The 5,000-nt window shown below is 46.6% G+C and overlaps 2 non-coding genes across 2 annotated transcripts in view; both read left to right on the top strand.

The window, feature by feature from the left end:
- The first annotated feature begins 1,773 nt into the window (after positions 1–1,773).
- Positions 1,774–1,928, top strand: LOC143266252 (5.8S ribosomal RNA). Its single transcript, XR_013041304.1, has one exon. It is a non-coding gene; the product is annotated as a 5.8S ribosomal RNA (ribosomal RNA).
- A 1,820-nt stretch (positions 1,929–3,748) lies between these two features.
- The window catches only part of LOC143266232 (large subunit ribosomal RNA), a 4,388-nt gene continuing 3,136 nt past the window's right edge, over positions 3,749–5,000 (top strand). Inside the window, exon 1 of the ribosomal RNA XR_013041293.1 lies at positions 3,749–5,000. This exon is cut by the window's right edge and continues 3,136 nt beyond it. This is a non-coding gene — a ribosomal RNA (large subunit ribosomal RNA).

Genomic DNA, 5,000 nt, shown 5'->3' with positions numbered 1-5,000 from the left:
AACACATGATACGCAAAAATGAGGATGAAAAGTGCAGCTCCTCGCGTATAATAAACAAATAATAAATATATTGGCCGTACACAACAAAAATGCGTATAAACGAGCCACGATAGATGATTGAGAGAGAAAGGGAGAGAAATATTTGGAGGTAGTAGCAAACAAACGAAAGAAAAAACAGATACCAAAAATGTTAAATGACAATTCGTCGTTACGGCAGTCGTGATGCGGAGAGATATTACGGTTACGTGTAGGAGGTCGCTTTGGTTCTCATCGTCGATACTCCCGTCCGTATTTCGTATCCGCCGACGCGTTTCGTACGAACAAGCGCTAACGTTAAATAAAGTTTAAAAAATGAGAGAGCAACGCCGTTTCATGTCGAACGCTGTAAATAGAAAGAACGAAAGTTTACCGACGAAAGAAAATCGAGAGTTTCCTCTCTATCTTCTCGGCTCTTCTTTCCGTAGCGTATAAGAAAGGTTTCGACTCTCCCGGGACGTCGTTTACTTCTTATTAACGGGTACCGCACGATCCTTCGATAAATACAAAAAGTCGTCGTAACAAGAATGTTCAACTTGAACACGAAGGAAAATCCCGAACATTCTCATATAAAAATATATCTATACATAAATGAATCTGTCGCGAATTTTACCGGCAGAAGGTTCGTTATGTAAAAAATGGATCGTATGCATGGTGTACCCGTTCGTTGCGACGTCTGAGTTAAAAGGAGGAGAGAATCGAAATTGTTAAATAGATACGCGCCAGGAAAGCGGAGAGATTTCGGAGAAGTAAGGAAGAGGTGAAGGTTATAAGAATCTCGAAATATTCTTATCGGACTTTCCTTTCTATAATTTTTATTCTTGATTCGTGTTGCGTACTCTCTCGACCCCGTGTGAAAACACGAGAGAGAATATAAAGAAATATTTTGGGACGTTTGGTAACGAAATGCATGGGTTTGCGAAAAAAAATTGTTAAATTTCTTGTTTTTTTTTTTTCGCCCGCTTCGTGAGAGACTCTCATTTTATTTTCTTTCTCTCTATAAATTTTGTCTTTGGACCAAAGGGAACACCCCCTTTTAGCCTCTCTCTATTTCGTGTTAAACGAGAAACGAAATTTAGAGTGTGACACGGAGGCTTTCACGCGGGGGGTGTCCGGGTAACCGATGGAAATCGAACCACGAAACCGCTTCGACGAACGAAGTCGCAACTTCACGAGAGTCCGCCTGCTTACGACGGACGATATGGTAACGTATCGCTTTACGGACCGGCTGAGAAGCGAAAACGATAGCGTAGTCTCCTTCGTTGGTAGACCGATCTGACGCCGGCCATGGAGTGTCCGTATTGAATCTCGCGATACCGCCAAGACGTCCAATATATGTAAGCAGCGAGCAGGAGACTCTGTGTTACGCGCGACAGCGCGTTTCGTATTTTCCACGGTTTTTGAATGACTTTACCACCCGGAACGGACTGAAAACTCGCCGCACGAAGAGAAATGCGTCACAGAGCGTTGTTTCATCGGCGGTTCTGTAGTTTTATACGGTCCTTTACCCGTCCATGGACGTTATCGTGTCGTCTTAATCATCAATCAGCTCGGGTAAATCTGTGAACAGAGCTATGACGGGACGACGTCCGAATACCGATACTCGATCTTGCGCTTGGATTGGAGTTAGTATTCTATGGACAATCGAACGAATTTATAAACCAGGTTAAATAAATCACGTACATACTGGTTTTCAGACGCTGAGTTGTTAAATATGAACAAAAATTTTTATACGATTACCCTGAACGGTGGATCACTTGGCTCGTGGGTCGATGAAGAACGCAGCTAATTGCGCGTCAACGTGTGAACTGCAGGACACATGAACATCGACATTTCGAACGCACATTGCGGTCCACGGATACAATTCCTGGACCACGCCTGGCTGAGGGTCGTTTATATAACTAAAGACTGCTTGCGTTTGCCTTTAGCAGCAAAAGGTTTTCTCTTCATTGTTAAATTTTTTTCGGTACCGCTCGTCGTTCGACTAGATAAAACGAAACTGTTAAACGCCGAAAAGTCGAACGTTTCGGAGCGGGATCCGATGGTCGAACGCGAGAGAGAGAACAACTTGCGAAATTGGCGAAAACGTACGAGCGATGGTTGGACATTTCGTCGGCGTTTGACGCGGAGAATGTTAAATGGAACGTTCGTGTCTCGCCCTCTCTTTGCTAGTGTTCATTTTTTTCACAGGCGACAGAAGAACATTTTCGTATATCTCGCAATTCTTAGTTTTTAGGATCTTCTCGGCGGAATGCGCTTATCTCGGCTTGCGTGAGTCGTGGTTTCTAGTTAAACCCCTAAAAGAGACCATATACGACCGCCCGTGAAAGAGCGCTCCCGAGTCGAAAACACCTAACTACAGAAGGATATTTAGACGAGAGAGAAAATGATTCTTCGCCCTGCGAGAGAATTGTTAGACACCAATTGAAGGAAGCAAGCCGAGAGTAGAGCGTGTTTACGGCGTTTCTCCGCGCTCCCGACGTTGTCTGAAATGATTGTCGAATTTTTTTTTCGACGGTGCGAAAGTTTATACAACGAGGGGAAAAGTTAAAAATAAACGTGCGACGGAAGCTCTTTCACGGTTAAATTATTACGAGATCGTAGCTTCGCCACGTTTTTTTTAACATTTACAAGCGCAGATCGCTTCGTTGTCGTTGATTAGAAGCGGAAGACCGCGCGATCCCAATACGGGTTCCGGTCGTCCAGTCCTCGAAGTGCATAATTGTGCCGGACGGACGTTGAAAAACCCGGACCGATCGAACGATAAACGCTTATTTGGTGATCGTCTTGCGAGAGTCTCCCTTCATTGTTGTTCGTGTGTTAAATTTCTTTTATCGAACAACGGTCGAACGCAAATGAACAATGACATTTACACCGAAGATCGATCTCGAAACGCTTTTGTTCCTCCTTTTGTGCGCTCGTGGTTTCATCGAACGATATATACACGACGAAGGTGTACCACGCACGTTAAAAATGGGATTTCTTTTTTCCTTTAACCCTTTATTCTCTGGACCATGATAAGTCACCGATGGTTTACATGGCTGTCTCTGGCATTCTCGCCCTTTTCTTGGGATTTTGCGTCGGAACGCGACAGCAAAAGAAAAAACGTATCGGACGATGCGTCTTTACGGTTTATCGACCGTCGAGTGTATATTCGAACGTAAATATGTTGTAACGGTATATGTATCCTTTAGGGGACAAAAGAAACATGAAACGATCGTGTGCGAGAGCGCGCCGAGGGTAAGAAGAAAAGGTGTCCGACCTTTATCTCCTCGTTGTCGTAGTCTCTCCTCGTCGTTTGTTTTAACGCGCCCTGGATAGATAAAAAGATATATCCGATTATAATATATACATATATACTCCGACGCGAGTCGAGAACAACCGGACGTCGTCGTCGTCGTTTTTTTTTTTTGTCGTTGTCCCGCCTGCCCGAATATGCGGCGTTTTAAGTGCCTTTTTTCTTTTGTCGAACAAAAGAGAGAGGAGACACCGAGCTTTCATTTTGGCTCGTACGTACCTTCGAGTAGTCGACGATATTGTGTTGATCCGAAAAGAGAAAAATAGTTGGTTATCGAACGATACAAGGAAAAAATCGAACGACATAATCCCTGTGCGTCGTTGGTATTAATATACCTTTCGTATTACGTGTCGAAACCCCGAAAAGAGCGTACAGTTTGTGGTATAACTTTGAAAAGAAATAATAAAATTTCGACGACCTCAGAGCAGGCGAGATTACCCGCTGAATTTAAGCATATTAATAAGCGGAGGAAAAGAAACTAACAAGGATTTCCTTAGTAGCGGCGAGCGAACAGGAATGAGCCCAGCACTGAATCCCGCGGTTAACGCCGCTGGGAAATGTAGTGTTCAGGAGGATCCGTTTATCCCGAGACATCGAATCGCGTCCAAGTCCATCTTGAATGGGGCCACTTACCCATAGAGGGTGCCAGGCCCGTAGCGACCGGTACGCGTCTCGGGTGGATCTCTCCTTAGAGTCGGGTTGCTTGAGAGTGCAGCCCTAAGTGGGTGGTAAACTCCATCTAAGGCTAAATATGACCACGAGACCGATAGCGAACAAGTACCGTGAGGGAAAGTTGAAAAGAACTTTGAAGAGAGAGTTCAAGAGTACGTGAAACCGTTCAGGGGTAAACCCGAGAAACCCAAAAGATCGAATGGGGAGATTCATCGTCAACGAAGCTGGCTCCCGTGTTGGTGCGATAGTGCCCCGGATGGTCCCGTTACGGCGGGTTTCCCATCGGCGTGGGCACACCACCCGCGGCGAATGTTCCGGCTATGTAGTCGTGCACTTCTCCCCTAGTAGAACGTCGCGACCCGTTGCGTGTCGGTCTAAGGCCCGAGGCGAAGACTGTCCGTCGCTTTTAGCGTACGATGACAGCCCCTTGGATGCCCGGCCGACTGCGCGACGGTACTCAGACGGTATCGGGCCGCAAAATTCTCGAACGCACTGCGTCCAGGACCGCCGCAAGCTCGTTCCAGTCTAGATACCGGATGTACGGACTTAGCGCCGTAACCGGGCCTGGCGGGCTGTTGGCAGGCGGAGTCCTTGGACTGGCCAAACTTTGAATTACCGGTCGGCGACGCTATTGCTTTGGGTACTCTCGGGACCCGTCTTGAAACACGGACCAAGGAGTCTAACATGTACGCGAGTCATTGGGATTTGATAAACCTAAAGGCGAAATGAAAGTGAAAGTCGTCCGTGAAGTCGACTAAGGGAGGATGGGCCTCGTTACGATTAGGCCTCGCACTCCCGGGGCGTCTCGTTCTCATTGCGAGAAGAGGCGCACCTAGAGCGTACACGTTGGGACCCGAAAGATGGTGAACTATGCCTGGTCAGGACGAAGTCAGGGGAAACCCTGATGGAGGTCCGTAGCGATTCTGACGTGCAAATCGATCGTCGGAACTGGGTATAGGGGCGAAAGACTAATCGAACCATCTAGTAGCTGGTT

This window comes from Megachile rotundata, unplaced genomic scaffold, assembly GCF_050947335.1.
Source record: "Megachile rotundata isolate GNS110a unplaced genomic scaffold, iyMegRotu1 scaffold0114, whole genome shotgun sequence".
NCBI lineage: Eukaryota > Metazoa > Arthropoda > Insecta > Hymenoptera > Megachilidae > Megachile > Megachile rotundata.
This window is presented reverse-complemented; position numbering and strand designations above follow the sequence as displayed.